This window comes from Triticum urartu, chromosome 2 (genome assembly GCF_003073215.2).
Source record: "Triticum urartu cultivar G1812 chromosome 2, Tu2.1, whole genome shotgun sequence".
Classification (NCBI taxonomy): Eukaryota; Viridiplantae; Streptophyta; class Magnoliopsida; order Poales; family Poaceae; genus Triticum; species Triticum urartu.
This window is the reverse complement of record NC_053023.1, coordinates 89,794,696-89,814,539: the sequence shown is the minus strand read 5'-3', so window position 1 is coordinate 89,814,539 and position 19,844 is coordinate 89,794,696.

The following is a 19,844-nucleotide window of genomic DNA, read 5'->3' as shown; positions in this document are numbered from 1 at the left end:
CTCCCCCTTAGTACTTTCTCTCCTTTGTAGGTGATAAGCTTTTGATGTGATCTCTCTCTCTCTCCCTGATGATAAGCTTTGATGTGATCTCTCTCTCCCCCTTTGACATCAATTTCCAAGAAGGTCTTTCCTGGAATCCGTCGAATAGGTTTGGTCCTTGAGATTCAGTACAAAGCAGGGAATAAAACTGTGATGCTTGTAGAGGACAAGATTCATTGAGTGGGGCTGGATCAGAAGAAATATAGAATATGTGGCAAACTGTTTTTCCTGTTGCGAAATCGGTGGCACCGAGTGGCATGTTTCGGTAGTACCGAAGGGATTCGGTTGGACCGAAAATGGCAATTCGGTGAAACCAAGTTCATCACAGAGAAAAACACTTGTCACCTCAGCTCACTAGTCAAGTAAGATCTCACAAAGATTTGCAATGAATTAGCTGAAAGATTTGCAAGGAATTTGATGCAGAAATATGCAGAACAAAAATCAAAAAGAAAAGAGTGAAAGTTTCTAGATGAAGTTTTTTTTTGTTTGAAAAAGAAGGAAACAAATATGCAAGGGACAAATGCAATAACTCAGAAAAGAACACAAGAGAACTTCATCTAGAATTGGGCGGTGGCATAGTCACCTATGTTAGAGTATATTGACTTAGGAGTCAAGTGAGGACACTTGATTGTAGGTCATACTCATCGTTTTAAGATCAAAATGGGGTTACCATTTTTCGTTTAAGCATCTTGATGTATTCTCACCTTGTTAAGTTGCTTTGACTCATGTCTTGGAGTAAAGCTTCTCTAAGATGGAATAACATACCTTGGGTGGTGGTGTGGTTCTTGCTCATGTAGTTGAACTTGTGTGGGTGCTCAAGGTTGATGTAGCTCATCAAGAGTTGGGAGCACCACTTGGAGTTTGATTTCATCTACCTACAAGGGTTAGTTCTTGCAAGGAGGAGCACTTGTGTATCCAAAAATGACAATCATGAAGCTTAACATAGAATTTGTCAAAGGATATGTCTGAATGGTTTTGTGCTTCCTTGTCTTCAACCACTATTGTGTAGAGTCTTGGTCTTGTAGAGATTGCTCAAGATGTGAGTGAGTCGCAATCTCATGGAATTAGATTCAACCAAGCACCTACATGGGTTAGGCAACATGCAAGGTGCAAATATATCCAAGACATAAGATAGTTATCATAAGAGATATATCATGGATTAGTCATAAGCTCATGTCTTGCATGTATCCAATGGAGTTTCTACTCCAAGTTCGAAGCATCAATGATGTTCAATTCTCCTCTCAACCTGCAAAACACTTTCTCATCAAGTGGTTTAGTGAATATATCCGCTAATTGCTTGTCGATGCGAACATGCTTAAGATTGATGTCACCCTTAGCAACATGATCTCGAATGAAATGATGACGAACTTCAATATGCTTAGTTCGAGAATGTTGTACAGGATTATGACCAATTTTGATAGCACTTTCATTGTCACAAAGTAGTGGAACATGTTTCACATAAATCCCATAATCTTTAAGATTTTGGGTCATCCAAAGTAATTGAGCACAACATGAACCGGCGGCAATGTATTCCGCTTCGGCGGTGGATAAGGATACCGAGTTTTGTTTCTTGGAAGACCAAGACACAAGAGATCTACCAAGAAATTGACAAGTACCTTAAGTGGAATTTCTATCAACCTTGTCTCCGGCATAATCCGAGTCAGAATAGCCAACAAGATCAAAAGAAGACCTCTTAGGATACCAAATGCCAAAATTTGGTGTATGGATTAAATATCTCACTATCCTTTTCACAGCCTTAAGATGACAATCTTTAGGAGCAGCTTGATATCGTGCACACATGCACACACTTAGCATAATATCGGGACGTGAAGCACATAGGTATAACAATGAACCAATCATAGAGCGATAAACCTTTTGATCAACCGGTTCACCATCTTTGGTTAAATCATTATGTCCACTAGTAGGCATGGGTGTAGACATACCTTTGCATTCTTGCATATTGAACTTCTTGAATAAGTCCTTGGTGTACTTTGTTTTAGAGACAAATGTACCTTCCTTAGTTTGCTTGATTTGCAACCCGAGAAAGAATTTGAGTTCACTCATCATAGACATCTCAAACTTCTCTGACATTAGCTTTCCAAACTTTTCACTAAAGAGAGGGTTAGTTGAACCAAATATGATATCATCAACATAAATTTGGCATACAAATAGTTCTCCATTAACCCTTTTAGTAAAAAGAGTAGAATCAATTTTACCAATTTCAAAACCACTTGTAGTAAGGAACTTGGTCAAGCATTTATACCATGCTCTAGGAGCTTGTTTAAGACCATAAAGAGCTTTGTGAAGTTTGTAAACATGATTTGGTTTCTTAGGATTGATAAAGCCGGGAGGTTGTTTGACATAAACTTCCTCCTCTATTTCACCATTTAGAAAAGCACTTTTAATGTCCATTTGGTACAAGGTGATATTATGGTGATTAGCATAGGTAAGTAAGATGCGAATGGACTCAAGTCTAGCAACGGGAGCATACGTCTCACCATAGTCCATACATTCGACTTGTGTGTACCCTTGGGCGACGAGACGTGCTTTGTTGCGAACCACTTGTCCATCTTCATCTTGCTTGTTGCGGAACACCCATTTGGTACCAATGATGTTGTGGTTCTTGTCAGGCTTCTCGACCAATGTCCAAACTTGGTTTCTCTCAAAATTATGTAGCTCTTCATGCATAGCGTTTATCCAATCCAGATCTTCCAATGCTTCTTCAACCTTCATAGGTTCAATGCTAGAGATGAATGAATAGTTTTCACAAAAGTTAGCTAAACGAGTTTTTGAGCGAGTGATTCTCCCGGTTTGTATATCATTGAGGATTTGCTCGACGGGATGATCTTTGGCGATTCTTGCTTGAACTCGTGAGAGCTTTTGCTTGGGTCTTCGTTGAACATCTTCTTCATCTTGTTATTCTTCTTGGCCTTCTTCATTGTTGACATCGTCGTTCTCTTGTCGTGGTGGAGAAGGAGGTTGTTGATGTTCATCTTGACGTACTTCCTCGTTTTCTTCATCTTGGTGTGTCCCACTTGTGGATGCTTCCGTGTCGATTCTTGGTTCACCTTGTCGTGAAGTAGAAGCTTCCACTTGGACGGATGAAGTACTCTCCTTCACCTCCGTTGGACGAATTTTGCCAATGGAGAAGTCTTGAATTGCCTCTGAAGGGTCTTTGTCTCCTACATCAATTGGAAATTGCTCTACTTGCGAGCCATTGATTCATCAAACTTCACATCTACCGTCTCTTCAACTTTTCGGGTGAAATTGTTGTAGACACGGTAAGTGTGAGAGTTTGAGCCATAACCAAGTAGGAAACCTTCATGAGATTTAGGAGCAAACTTTGAACGACGATGCTTATCAAGAATGTAGCACTTTGAGCTGAATACTCGAAAGTATCCAACTTGGGGTTTGTTACCGGTGAGAAGCTCGTATGCCGTCTTGCCGAGTAGCTTGTGAAGATATAAGCGATTTGTTGCGTGACAAGCTGTCTCAACCGCTTCTGCCCAAAAGTGCTTTGGCGTCTTGTATTCATCAAGCATCGTTCTTGCCATTTCGATGAGCGTCCGGTTCTTCCTCTCAACAACTCCATTTTGTTGAGGTGTGTACGTAGCCGAGAACTCGTGTGAAATCCCTTCTTCGTCAAGAAAGGTGTCCACCTTTGAGTTCTTGAACTCCGTTCCGTTGTCACTCCGAACCTTCTTGATCTTCACATCAAACTGATTTTGGGCCTTCCTAGCGAAGTTTCTGAAGATCTTCTCAACCTGCGACTTGTCATTAAGAAAGAACACCCACGTAAATCTTGAAAAATCATCAACTATAACTAGACCAAAGGAATTTCCACCGAGACTCTTGTAGGCGTTGGGACCAAAAAAGATCCATGTGAAGTAGCTCGAGTGGCCTCCTTGTGGTCATGATGTTCTTCACGGGATGTCTTCCTCCAACCTGTTTACCTGCTTGACAAGCACTGCAAAGTCTATCCTTATCAAATATGACATCGTTAACTCCAAGGATATGATTTCCTTTAATAAGCTTGTCAAGGTTTCTCATGCCAACGTGACCTAGTCGTCTATGCCACAACCAACCTTTTGAGGATTTAGCAACAAAGCAAGTTTTAGGTTGTGCCTTTTTAGAAAAATCGACAATGTAAATATCACCTCTACGCATACCTGTAAAGACCATTTTATGATTGTCTCGACGAAATACTTGGCAATCTACTTCAGTAAATAGGACATTCAAACCGAAATCAGCAAGTCTAGATACTGAAAGTAAGTTGTAGCCAAGAGATTCAACGAGCATGACATTTTGAATGGAACTATCATGTGAGATGGCCACCTTACCAAGGCCAACCACTTTACCCTTTGAATTATCACCAAAGGTGACATATTTTCGAGGGCCGTCATTTTCAGCAAGCTCACGAAACATCTCTTCATCTCCGGTCATATGATCAGTACATCCACTATCAAGAACCCATTCCTTTCCTCCTGATTCATATCCCCGAAGATTTGCCATAAGACCAAAATGTCTCATTGCATCATCAAGATCGAAGTCACTATCATCATCATCATAATATTCATGTTGATCATGATCTTGTGACTCATCATTTCCTAGAGAGGGTAATTCATTAGATAAATGATCATCAAAGTGGTCACTTTTATGAATTCTTATAGCTTTGAATATGATATCATTAATGATTCCAACATCTCCTTTAGCATGCTTAAGATTGGTAAGTTCAAATAGACATTTACCAAAACTAGGATCACTAGAATTCATCTTACTCAAGGCAATAGATTTAAGGAGAATTTCATCCAAAGTTTTCAAGGAATGATCGGGAAATCGTTCCTCAAGAAATTTCCATATAGTATAGGCACAATTAAGAGTAGGCAAACTAGCAATCAAATTTTTGGGCAATCCTCTAATGATGAGCTCAATAGTTCTAAGATTGCGGATCATGTCAATATCTTCATCTAGGGTAGGATGCAAAGGATCAATATGAGGTGCACAAGGACTAGCAATATACTTGTTCAAATGATATTGATTGAAGATTACAAGCATCTCAGTTTTCCACTCATGAAAATACTCTCCATCAAGAATAGGCACTCTATGTCTAAGACTCCCTAAAGTAGACACATCCATCTTCCTCCAATGGTGATTAAACCAAGGCAATGGAGACCAAAGCTCTGATACCACTTGTAGGATCTAGAAGTAGATGTGTCTAGAAGGGGGGATTAGACACTTCATGCTAAAGTTGCAATTTTTAAGCTTTTTCGGTTTAGGTGGAGTTTAGGCACAATTTCAACACACACAATACATATCAAGCAAGCATGCAAAGAGTATATGAGCAGCGGAATGTAAAGCATGCAACTTGCAAGAATGTAAGGGGAAGGGTTTGGAGAGATCAAACGCAATTTGAGACACGGATGTTTTTCCCGTGGTTCGGATAGGTGGTGCTATCCTACATCCACGTTGATGGAGACTTCAACCCACAAAGGGTAACGGTTGCGAGAGTCCACACAGGGCTCCACCCACAAAGGGTAATGGTTGCGTGAGTCCACACAGGGCTCCACCCACGAAGGGTCCATGAAGAAGCAACCACCCACGAAGGGTCCACGAAGAAGCAACCTTGTCTATCCCACCATGGCCATCGCCCACACAGGACTTGCCTCACTAGCGGTAGATCTTCACGAAGTAGGCGATCTCCTTGCCCTTACAAACTCCTTGGTTCAACTCCACAATCTTGTCGGAGGCTCCCAAGTGACACCTAGCCAATCTAGGAGACACCACTCTCCAAGAAGTAACAAATGGTGTGTAGGTAATGAACTCCTTGCTCTTGTGCTTCAAATGATAGTCTCCCCAACATTCAACTCTCTCTCATAGGATTTGGATTTGGTGGAAAGAAGATTTGAGTGGAAAGCAACTTGGGAAGGCTAGAGATCAAGATTCATATGGTAGAAATGGAATATCTTGGTCTCAACACATGAGTAGGTGGTTCTCTCTCAGAACATATGAGTTGGAATGGTGTATGTGTTCTGATGGCTCTCTCTTCGAATGAAGAGGAGGTGGAGGGGTATATATAGCCTCCACACAAAATCCAACCGTTACACGGTTTTCCAATCTCGGTGGGACCGAATCAACAAACTCGGTCGGACCGAAAATGTAAACCTAGTGACCGTTAGAGATTTCGGTGGGACCGACTGGATCAACTCGGTGGGACCGATTTGGGTAATAACTGAGACTGAGATTTGGCCAAGCAAACTCGGTGGAACCGATTGCATATCTCGGTGGGACCGAGAATATTGCAATGGGTAACAGAGAGTTTGCAAGCCCATCTCGGTGAGACCGAGATCCCATCGGTGAGACCGAACTGATTAGGGTTTGGCAGTGGCTTATGACAAGTGAAACTCGGTGGCGCCGGATAGGAAGAATCGGTAGGACCGAGTTTGGCTTAGGGTTTAGGTCATATGTGGAAGTGGGAAAGTAGCTGAGGGTTTTGGAGCATATCACTAAGCACATGAAGCAAGAGGCTCATTAAGCAACACCTCATCCCTCCTTGATAGTATTGGCTTTTCCTAAAGACTCAATGTGATCTTGGATCACTAAAATGTACAATGATGAGTCTTGAGCTTGAAGCTTTAGCCAATCCTTTTTCCTTAGCATCTTGAAGGAGTTCCCACAACCTTTAGTCCATGCCACTCCATTGTTGAACTTATCTGAAACATGCTAGATCGAAATGTTAGTCCAACAAGAGATATGTTGTCATCAATTATCAAAACCACCTAGGGAGCACTTGTCCTTTCAGTTTGAGTTCCAGAAGTTTCCGGTAGTTACAGATTACTACAGACTGTTCTGTTCTTGACAGATTCTGTTTTTTCGTGTGTTGTTTGCTTATTTTGATGACTCTATGGCTAGTAAAATAGTTTATAAACCATAGAGAAGTTAGAATACAGTAGGTTTAACACCAATATAAATAAATAATGAGTTCATTACATTAACTTGAAGTGTTGTTTTGTTTTCTTTCGCTAACGGAGCTCATGAGTTTTCTGTTAAGTTTTGTGTTGTGAAGTTTTCAAGTTTTGGGTAAAGATTCGATGGACTACGGAATAAGGAGTGGCAAGAGGCTAAGCTTGGGGATGCCCAAGGCACCCCAAGGTAATATTCAAGGACAACCAAGAGCCTAAGCTTGGGGATGCCCCAGATGGCATCCCCTCTTTCGTCTTCGTTCATCGGTAACTTTACTTGGAGCTATATTTTTGTTCACCACATGATATGTGTTTTGCTTGGTGTGTCATTTTATTTTCTTTAGCTTTGCTTGATGTTTGGATAAAATACCAAGATCTGAAATTATTCAATGGGAGAGTCTTCACATATTTGCATAATTATCCGACTATTCATTGATCTTCACTTATATCTTTCGGAGTAGTTTGTTGTTTGCTCTAGTGCTTCACTTGTATCTTTTAGAGCATGGTGGTAGTTTTATTTTCAAAAAATAGATGAACTCTCATGCTTCACTTATATTATTTTGAGAGTCTTAAATAGCATGGTAATGTGCTTAATCCTAATAGGCTAGGTATTCAAGAATAGTAAAAACTTTCTCATTAGTGTGTTGAATACTAAGAGAAGTTTGATGCTTGATGATTGTTTTGAGATATGGAGGTAGTGATATCAAAGTCATGCTAGTTGAGTAGTTGTGAATTTGAGAAATGCTTGTGTTGAAGTATGCAAGTTCCGTAGCATGCACGTATGGTAAACGTTATGTAAATAATTTGAAACATGAGGTGTTCTTTGATTGTCTTCCTTGTGAGTGGCGGTCGGGGACGAGCGATGGTCTTTTCCTACCAATCTATACCCCTAGGAACATGCGCGTAGTGCTTTGGTTTTTTATGGCTTGTAGATTTTTTCAATAAGTATGTGAGTTCTTTATGACTAATGTTGAGTCCATGGATTATACGCACTCTCACCCTTCCATCATTGCTAGCCTCTTCGGTACCGTGCATTGCCCTTTCTCACATTGAGAGTTGGTGCAAACTTCGTCGGTGCATCCAAATCCCGTGATATGATACGCTCTTTCACACATAAACCTCCTTATATCTTCCTCAAAACATCCACCATACCTACCTATTATGGCATTTCCATAGCCATTCCGAGATATATTGCCATGCAACTTTCCACCATTCCGTTCATCATGACATATGCATCATTGTCATATTGCTTAGCATGATCATGTAGTTGACATAGTATTTGTGGCAAAGCCACCGTTCATAATTCTTTCATACATGTCACTCTTGATTCATTGCATATCCCGGTACCCCGCCGGAGGCATTCATATAGAGTCATATTTGTTGTAATTGTTGAGTTGTAAGAAAAATAAAAGTGTGATGATCATCGTTTTTTAGAGCATTGTCCCAAGTGAGGAAAGAATGATGGAGACCATGATTCCCCCACAAGTCTTGATTCATTGCATATCCCGGTACACCGCCGGAGGCATTCATATAGAGTCATACTTTGTTCTAGTATCGAGTTGTAATCATTGAGTTGTACATAAATAGAAGTGTGATGATCATCATTTAATAGAGCATTGTCCCAAAAAAAGAGAAAGGCCAAAAAAAGAAGGCCCAAAAAAAGGGGCAATGCTACTATGCTTTTACCACACTAGTGCTTCAAAGTAGCACCATAATCTTCATGATAGAGAGTCTCTTGGTTTGTCATTTTCATAGACTAGTGGGAATTTTTCATTATAGAACTTGGCTTGTATATTCCAACGATGGGCCTCCTCAAGTGCCCTAGGTCTTCGTGAGCAAGCAAGTTGGATGCACACCCACTTAGTTTCTTTTGTTGAGCTTTCATATATTTATAGCTCTAGTGCATCCGTTGCATGGCAATCCCTACTCCTTGCATTAACATCAATCGATGGGCATCTCCATAGCCCATTGATTAGCCTCGTTGATGTGAGATCTTCTCCTTTTTTTGTTCTCCACATAACCCCCATCATCATATTCTATTCCACCCATAGTGCTATGTCCATGGCTCACGCTCATGTATTGCGTGAAAGTTTATAGGTTTGAGATTACTAAAGTATGAAACAATTGCTTGGCTTGTCATCGGTGTTGTGCATGATGGGAGCATTCTTGTGTGACGAAAATGGAGCATGACTAAACTATATGATTTTGTAGGGATGAACTTTCTTTGGCCATGTTATTTTGAGAAGACATAATTGCTTAGTTAGTATGCTTGAAGTATTATTATTTTTATGTCAATATGAACTTTTGTCTTGAATCTTTTGGATCTGAATATTCATACCACAATTAAGAAGAATTGCAATGAAATTATGCCAACTAGCATTCCACATCAAAAATTATCTTTTTTATCATTTACCTACTCGAGGACGAGAAGGAATTAAGCTCCTGGGCCTTGGCCTTGCGAGCACCAACGGCATCTTCCGCTTGGGCAACTAGACGTTCCCTCGTCTTCAGTCGCTCAAGCTCGAGGCTACGCTCCACGACTTCCAGTGCCAATGCCTCCTCGCGCCTCTGGAACTCTTCTTCTTTGGCGGGCGTCCCCCTCAACGATGCAAGAGCGGCTCTGCGTGCCTCTACTTGCCGCTCCAAGGAGGCACTCCAGGCTTGGTGCTCCCACGCGCGCTCCTCCGCGGCCTCGTGGCGGCGATCAGCTTCTCGGGCCTCTTCCAGAGCTCGGGAGCAGGCTTCACGCGAGGTTGCGAGAGAAGCTTCAGCCTTCGCATTATCAAGCTCACGCTGGAGACGCCCGAGGTTGATGGCCACCTTCAACTTATGCCGCTCCACCGCCAACCAAAGACCCTCGGCCTCGAGGCGCGCGTCGACACCTGCGAGTTCTTCACCGAGTTGGTTCATCGTGCCCATTGCCTCCTGGAAGAGCTCCTGACGAACAACGCTCTGTCCGTGCTCGAACTCAAGCGCATGGCCCATCTCATCCTCCACCACGGGGGCTGCAGGCGGGGCCCGAAGCGGCACGCCCCCTCCCAGCAGGAGGCTGGGGGCCAGCGCACGACAGGAGGCCAGCCAAACCTTGCAAGGGCCCTGGACGAGTCGGGGCCCGCTGCTTGAAGGGGCGCCTGAGACTGAAGCCATCCAGCCGTCGTCCACAATCAAAGGAGGAGCCCTCGTCATACTCGCTGAGCTCCAGGCAAGGAAGTGGAGGAGGGACGGCGGGGGCGTAAGCTCAAGGCACCATGGAGGCGAGCGTGCCCCTGCAAGCGACCCCGCGCGAAAGGCGGCGTGCAAGCTAGGGGCGCTCAAGGTTAGCGGGGGAGACGAGGAGAGAGAAGACTGCTTCTCGGGAGACTCAGCGGCTGTGGCAGAAGGGACCCTGAAGAGCCAATGTCAGGGAGGAAAGCAGCACTCAAGAAGCCACAAAGATACGGTACTTACTCGTCAATGGCGATGTACTTCCTTCGCTTCAACGGCCCGAAGATGGCACCGCTGCCGCTCGGGGACCTCTTCCTCTTCCGGAGCTCCTCGAAGTCCACACAGAGCCGACCAAAGCATTGGACATGGCAACTAGTACGAGATTCAGCGGGGGATGCACTTGAAGGGACAACCTCAGGGGCGCCAAGCCGAGGAGAGCCGTCGGGCGTCGTCTCGCGGCGACCTGCCGAGGTCTCAGGAGCTTTGGCCTCAGGAGTCGCGTGCTGCATTGCCCCTGCAGCTGCGACACCTCGGGAGCCCTAGGCGGCAACAGCACCCCGGTGCTAGGGCCATCGGCCTCGGACGATGCTTGCCTCCCTGCATCCACACTTGGGGTGAGCTCGGCGCCGGCAGCGAAGAGGGGAACCATGCTGACGGGATTCTCGCGGGGCCCCACTAGGCCGTCTTGGCGCAGCCCCTGATACGTCTCCAACGTATCTATAATTTTTGATTGCTCCATGCTATATTATCTACTGTTTTGGACTATATTGGGCTTTATTTTCCACTTTTATATTATTTTTGGGACTAACCTATTAACCGAAGGCCCAACCCAGAATTGCTGTTTTTTTGCCTATTTCAGTGTTTCGAAGAAACGGAATATCAAACGGAGTCCAAACGGAATTCAACCCAGAATTATGTTACACCCACGTCGACCCTCGGCATGATGGTTGGAAGCAAATGCAAGTTCATACCAAAAGATCGTTAACAACAATACCTACTCGCGGACGACAAGGTAGTACAACTACCAATACCAAACTAACTAATCTTTTTACTCCTGGCCCTAGTGTTCGTCTAGTAGAAAATCTTGCAGAGGACCAGCTCCCGCTCCTTCTCTTGCTCTAGGTCCCCGAGATGGTATTGGTGCATCACCCAGTTGGTCCTCTGCTGGTCGAAGTTCTTGTTGGTGTGCAGCACCAGAACCTTTTTTGCTGCCCGTCTGCCGGCCGTTGACCATCACCGGCAAGGTATTGCCGGTCTTGTGCCACATCACGTGCATGCCGCACTCCGACTGTATCTTGCGACGCGTCCACGTGCCCCTTTTGAATGCCCTGGAATTGCGCTAGAAGAAATGATTCTGGCCACTCAGTGTGATACCTGCAGTATTGTGGAATACAGGTTTTAGTGTACCTAGTTGGCATTTTCATAACATCTTTGGCATGTTGCAGTCACTTGTTTCACTTTTTATTGACTGTCAAATTGTAATTGCTTCACCAGGTCTGCGTGTTAAAAGAAAAATAGAGCTATAAACAAAGGAATATGTTTGTGCAAGTAGACGGCCAATTGGTGTCTTACCTGGAAGTTCCTCAGGTTGGGTGTAACATATGTCGTGCTCGCTGTCGATGGTTGCTATGAACAAATCGATGAGAAACTGAAATCTCGCGCTGTCAGCACGCACTTTGGCTTCAAGGTGCTCGATCACCTCCAGATCCCTAGGATCGAACTTGCTGCCAGCCGGCAGCTCGGGCCAATCCTTCTTCGACTTGCATCGGTAATTCCAGTTATATGGTACTCAATGTATGATCAATCGACTGTTTTAAGTGAATGATGAAAGATTTCGACAGATAAGTGGTACTCCAAATCTGAAGTCCAAAATACCCGAACACGCCGTCGGGATTCTTGTGTCACCTCACGCACAGCGTGTTGTCATGTCAATTCAATGTGTGGACATGATGAATAATTTGACCGACGTATACTAGTACTGCTACTATACTACTTACTAGTCGTATTTAGTGTCACAATTTATACATAGGTTTAACTAACAAGTACGCACTTGAAGCCTAACTGATATATATATATATATGCTTCTGCACAGCATCTCCATCATCATTATCAGTACATCCTACGCAGGTGAGTTAGGATGCACTTCATCCCAGGAAGGTATCTATCCTCCAAACCAGAGGAGTGCTTCAAACTAACAACAGTACATAATATCCAACAAAAGAGGGTCGTGCTACAGCAGCAGAATACATGGCTCAGTCTAGATATCAGCACGAATCAAGTTGTGCATATTTGCTGCTGGCATGAACCACATCGCCGCATGTCGGGTTTGCAAAAGCCATCCATCCCATGGAAGCTTGATGCCTTTCACACACTGAAGATTATCTAGCAACAAGCTGTGTTGACGAATCTCTGGATATGGTGATTCATGAAACCCATGGTATGATGTGTAAACACAGCCCCCCTCGCGAATGGAAGTTGCATAGCACAGTAATCATCACTGGTGATATGATCGATGATTGGTTGGATGATCGGATAATTGAGCCCGAGGAACAAGGAGTGGTTGCCGAGGCTGTATACCCGCCTCCAGTTGAATACGCCTGGCCCAACGGAGCTGGGATCTTTCTCGAACACGAAGTAGCCATAGCCATCAATGTCACGTATGCCCCACGCATTGTACTGCATGTGGTTTGATGTAATGGTTTGGTCAATTTGGTACGTGCGAATGAGCATCAAATGACCGCCGTCAGCTGAACGAGCGATAAACCACCACCCACCGGCTGGTATGATTCCAGGTCCTGGAATCATGAATGCCAGCGCATTTGCGTCTGCTGCAACAATTCAAATTGGAGACCAAAAGGACAAAAATAAACGATCATGTTCAGAGTATGTGTGGAATTAAGATTATTATAACAGTGACACATATCATAGAAAGAGAATTGCAATGCCGTGGTCATAATCATACCCCAAGTTAAAAAAATAAGCCAATGGCTTTCATATTCTAGCAATATTTCATGGTTCAAACATCATGTAACAATGAGAGGAAAACAGCTATGACAGTGCCTACTCATATTCTACCATAGCACTTACTACTACTGTTCTCATATCAACTCTAAGCAATAACATGCGTTGTTATAAAAATATTGTAAACGAGAGTAACATATAGCAATCATGATGTTATGCTCATAATATGTATTCTAACAATCATTAGATGCCAATTGTTCTCATATCAACTCTAAAATAACATGTGTGGTCATAAAAATCTAGGAAATGAGAGGAACATATAGTAATGATGTGGTTATAGACATGCTATGCATTCTAAATTTGTAACAAATGAACAGGCAGTCGTATTCATAAGGTAAAGATGATATGAGATAGAACAATTACACGACGATAGATTCCACTAGTATAGGTAGCCAATCTGTGCGTCGACCGCGTAAACGATGCCATCATGCACTATAGCATCAGACAGAAATGTTTCCTCAACAGGATTGATGATGAGCCATAACCATGTATGGCGACCGGATTCCAGATAGACTAATCCCTTGTTGAACAAGGCAATGATCTTGTAATCCATGTAGTCTTCTGATGGTGTGGGCAATTCACAGATTACAACTTTCTGCAAACAGAGGTCGAGCCAAAAGCTTGACGCGTCTCGTGCGTAGTAGGCAGGAGCGTCCAGCGGGCCGCGAGGCTCGATGGCGGCGGTATCCAAAGATGGAAGGGTGATCTCTCGCTGGGTGTAGATATCCACAAGATGCCATGGACTACCAGATTGGTGGATGAGGACGACCCAGTCGGCCTTCATGCCCGCCAAGTAGTGGCCGCGCATGAAGGGCAGGTGGACGGGTAGTGGTAGCATGTCGAGGGGCACCACGGCAACCTCCTTAGGATCGTCAAGTCGGTGTCTGGGCCACCTGCGAGGATCGGACATTAGCAAGCAGGGTGTCTTGAAAAGAGCCAGCCGGTTGCAGACGAGTAGACGGTACAAAGACACCGAGCATGCAGCCAGACGGACGGTGTTGAGTAGGTCCATACGACTAAAGATCTACTCCAAGAGAACATCGGGGAGGGAATTCCAATCGCGGCTCTGTGTGTCAGTCAGTTCTGCCATTGGGGTTTTCGGTGCCTGCGAGCCAGCGGGGAAGTGGATTCGGGCGGGCGAGCGAAGAAGCTTCTCCTCGTGTGGCCGAGCAGTGAGCGGGGGGATATGGTACGCGCGAGCTACCAAGGAAGATGGCGCGGGCGGGCAAGCAGTGAGCGGGGGTAAATGGTGTGCGACCGACGATGGGGAAGAGAGGAGGAAGAAGAAGAGAGGAGGAAGAAGAGTGGAAGACGGGGAAGAAAGTGCATTCAATCTCAATTCTACTAGTACTACTACCAGGATATACCATCCTTCGGAGTGTAAATAGTTACACCAATGACATGTGGGTCTACCACAATAGGGCCCATATGTCAATTAATGGAGGACAGAGGTGCGTAGGCATATTTGCGGAAGCGTACTCTACTGGCAAACATGATGGCAGTACTGGGTAAGGCTGATTTAGTAACACCAACACACTGGTTCAGATTATTAATTACGTGTCCCATCTGCTACAGCGTGTATTGTCACTTCACTGCGAAGACTAGTTGAATAGTTCTCTCTGACCGAGATGGCGAATAAATGGATCGCGAGGACTTCCTTTCTATAGTATCCCTATGCCTCTACGCTCACTTCACTCATTTTGCTCCGTGCCTAGTCACTTGTTGAAATATGTAGAAAGACAAATACTCCGTATTTGAGAACAGAGGGAGGCTTTTACTCCGTACTACTCCCTCCGTTCAAAATAGATGACTCAACTTTGTACTATATTTGGGAACAGAGGGAGTATCACCATATGGAGGGAACAGAGGAAGCTTGAAATATGAACATGTCAATGGGAGGGAGTAAGCCCCATGCATGCATGCATGCATGCAACATGCAACACTCACACATACACATGGACGCACGCAACACTCACGCACCCATGTGGCACATAGCACACGACGCAACACACACGCTCACGCTCAAGTGCTCAACCTACTCCCTACGTCCGTGAAAGATTGTACATTTAGAGATCTACACATTGACCAAGGCATAATTAACACCCAAAAGTAGCAGACTTATGTGTGCATGCGAGCATTGAGATAAGAAGATTAAATGAAGGCCGTTGCATGCTGTAATTAAGGATAGACATGTAGCCTATACCTACAGCACAAGTTGGTGCATTAGTCAATCAATATCGATTTAGTAGATTAAAGGCTAAATGCATCGGAAGTGTAGATGTACATCATGTAGTACACTCTTTGTTGGAAGACAGAGGGAAGACACGTGCATGCACTCACATACACAACCAGGGCAGTTCGCGCGCAAGGGTTGGACTCGTGTCGCGCCTGTGTAAAGTTTTGTTTAACTGATTTCTTTGCTCTGCCAGAAACCAGGTGACAATTTAACCAGTCAACAAAGTGCCAGGTCGACTATGTGGCCGGTCAGTAGGGTGCAATACGGTGCTCTACGATGAGCTAGTGATCGCATAAGGGCATGTACAATGGTTCTATCTTAGGACTGCCACATAGGATAAATGATGAGGTGGAGGAGAGAGAAATGATAAGAAAAGGCTTGTCTTCTCTTATTTAAGAGAAGACAAGAGATAATCTCTTAGCACAATCTGTATCACCACGTTTTTAGGAATAGCTAGTTATTGGAGATAAGGCTAAGAGATGACCCATCATAGACATGTTTTTTGTCATCTCTAAACTACATGCAAGACTTAAGATAAGACTATATTATCAACCAAATCGCCGCAAAACTATATATAGTGACCGTAAAGAGCGTACTGTTACATACTTTGACTGACAGTGTATTTTTCTCGTTTCAAATTAAGCCATATTAATCGGAAAGGACGCGGTATGGACTACTACTACTACTACTAGTACTAGTAATACTTTGATGTGTCCCGTCAACTCGCCGAACGAGGAGAAGCTTGCTTACTACGCCTCTCCCTCGCCCACGCGCGCGGTGGTTCGCAGGACGAGGAGAGGGTTTTGACTACAGCGCCCTCTCCCTCTCCCTCTCCCTCTCCCTCACCCTCACCCTCGCGGTGGACGTGCAGTAGTTCAATCGGTGTTAGATTGCCAGAAGCATATTGTACTGTAGTATCATCATTGTTGGACCTTCCGAAGAGGCGAAGAGCCAAGTGCAAGGTTCACACGAGTATGAACTGTTGAACCTCCCGAAGAGGCAAAGAGACAAGTGCAAGGTTTTATAGGAGTTGTCGTCCTAGTAGGAGTGTACTAGTACAACTATAGCGAACGATGCTACTGTATGATGCCGCCACATCACGTATTTCCAAAGTTGTGCCACCTTTTTTTCTCAAAGAGCGTGTTGGAGCCCGTGCAACAACCACACAAGTTGCACGTAGACATAACACATTTACTAGTAATAAATTCTAAAGGACAAATGCAAGTATGCCACACAAGTTCATCTCCAACTCATGTGATAAATTTGTGCACGACTAGTCTACATATATTCACAGCGCTACCGTTCAGAATTACCATACTCCACTTACACGTTATAGATGGACTACATGTCCTACTCCAGGTTCCGGTCCCAGGTGTTCTTCATGGATGGCACGATCCATAGCAGTGGGCAACGGGAATCATTGTCGCAGCTTTCTAGTCTGGTTCCACACGATGGAGACTCATCCAAGCTGAAGCGGCATAAATCAGGGATAGCATGTCCCAGCATGTCGTTCATCCAGCGGTGCGCACTGAAGACACAACCATGCTTCATGAACGGCAGGCCTTCCATGTCGTGCACGGAAGGTGGCATCCGCTTCATAATGGGGTAGCTGTCCCCGATGAAAAGCGAGTACTCTCCAAGAGTGTTCCTCGGCACCCACATAGCATCACGGGGGTCGAACTCGGCACCGTTCATCTGGTACACGTAGCATCCCAGATCTGGACACATGGTATAGAGGAAGTAAAATAACCGGCTTATTATATATAGCCACTCTTGGCTACATGGATGAGATAGTAAGACATGGAAAAACAAAAATGGTGGCAGCTAGTGGGTTCAAGTCTTCAAGGGCCTAGCTAGCTATACGCGTCCTCCAAGGTAAAAAGTACTCCTACTAGTACTACAAAGTATACTACGGAGTACTAGTACAACAATGAAAGAGAAGGTGAGAGGGTTAAAAAAATGGAATACCTGGGTAGATGGTGAAGGTCCGATCGTGGTAGATTATGTGACCATGTTGCACATCAGTGGTACCATGGGTAACGACTGCTAAGATAGTTGATCCCAATATGCCAAAGTCAGCTACAAGGTTCCAGGTTAGACCGAATCGCAGATGCAAATGCACATCCAGGATCGGCGATCTTATTTTGATCGGGGGATGACTGGTCCCTGCAAAATAATGGAGTACCGTTAGGGATGCAAATGATGGTTTGTGCATTCCATTTGTAATCTCCTATACCGTAGGATGTCAACCAGATGAAACAAGTCCCCTGGCTTGTCACCGCAAAGATGCGGCCTAGATGGCGCACGGTGTCTTCGAACGTGTAGGGGTACAAATCTGCCGCCGCCAACATGCGCCAGCCTCTGCCATTACTGCCTCCTGCATTGATGGCAATCCTTATGTCGAACAACGCGATGAGATAGTAATCATCGTAGCCACGTTGCTTTGTCGGCGGGTCTGCAATTGCTATCTTCTTCAATCTCATGTAGGCATCATCATACGTATTCTTGCCCAGCCAGTCCGGAAGGCCGATCCCAATGGTGGAGAAGGGGTCTACCGGAACAGCCGCATTGTTGTGGATGTTGTGCAAAATCATGGTGGTATCCGGCCGGAGGTATGCAAGCCAATCTTCGTTGGCACCGACCCAGACCTATATATAAGACGGTGGGCAGCGGAGAAATTATGGGATAGAAATGGAATAACTAAGTACTACATGATCAAACTCCATTACGGACCTGCTCATCAGACAAAATCTGACTACCTCTCAACGTCGTCAACTCTAGCGGAGTCAACGTGCAACCACGGCCAGGGAGCGGTGGACTGTTCGAAGAATTGTCCCATAGAAGAACCTTATCCTCGAGGACGCATGGAAGACCAACAAGCATGGCCTTTTCCCAAGCCTGTTTAAGCAGCGTCTTGAAAAAGTTGGTGCAGGAAGCACCGAGTCTTGCGGCGGTGAGGACGTCGGAGCGGCGTGCAATTTCTCCCAGAGAATCATCGTCCAAGGTCTCCCAGCCCCGACGAGGAGGAGAACTGCCTGGCGAATCCATGGGAGCAGCAACGAACTGCCTTCTCTTTGGGGGGAGGGGAACTGGCGAGGAGGGGATAATAGCGTAGTAACCGCAGGGCCTCGTCCCTTCCAACTGTAGATCGTTCCTCAGCGAAGGGGTGAGGCTATTATTTACTACTCTAAATAATAGCACTAGTAAGAAATTTTTGGCACTAGGTAGTAGTTTTTGGTATCATGGAGTACTAGTACTAGCATTATGGAACGTTATGGGATTGCATTATACTGTAAATAATAGCACTAGTAAGAAATTTTTGGCACTAGGTAGTAGTTTTTGGCATGGATTAAGAAATTTTGGGTATGTTTTTGCCATTTTTGTACACGCCAACTAGTGTCAAAAAATGTCGTACATTATGTGACGGAGGAGTACGTACTCGTACTGTAGCAGTACTAGTACTACTTTTCTCAACTACTCCTCAAAAAAGCACCCAATTAATGCTCTTGTTTTCCTCAAAAAAGTATGTTTAGCAATGCATTAATTGCAATGCATGCATGCATAAATTACATTCATTGGTCAATTTTCTCTTAATACTTGCATGCAATGATTTAATGCACCTTGGAATCTGAACATGTGATGGGAAACAACCAAATTGAGCCTTATAAAATGGAAAAACTAAAATTTTGAGATGAGCCCTATAAACCGGAAAGGAGGGAGTACTGTACTTCTAGTCTAGTCTTGTATAGTGCACCAGTTTTGAACTCTTGAATCTCAGGGCCAAGGAGCTACAACTGAAAGTGGAGGGTACTACTGTTCTCTAGAACCATCGCTGTACTATCAATGCAGGGGAAGTACACCTGCATAGTGGCCTAATGGGTACTCTCGGTGCTCTATTCAGCCGCTCCTCTCATGTAGTTGGCCTACTCAGCCGCTCCTCTCACACACACACTAGCGGCCTATTTATCAGCGACGGTTACTGCAGGGGCAGAACATTTGAGTTATTTGATACAGCGAGACTAGGCTTTTCACTTCCATTTGTGGAGGTGTAATGGATCTCGTCGAACTTTGTTAGTAGTTCCTTCTTTATGAATGAGATGAAGCAAAGCTTTTGCCTCCGTTTCAAAAAAAACACGTCCAGAGGAATTTCTTTTATAGTAGAGCCGATAATGTAGTGAAGTCCATGCATGCAACGCCACAAGCTACGGAGTAGTAGTAGAGCACTTTACGTACAGAGCCATATTGCACAGTTCCCAATGCCCCGCCAGGCTTTTTCGGCTCCTCGGGCTTAATTGGGAGGCGCTAGCTTAAATATGCTACTAGCTGGAAGTTGCAAGAGAGGTGCGGCTAGGGCGAGCACGCGAGCCACGGGATGCTAGGAAGGA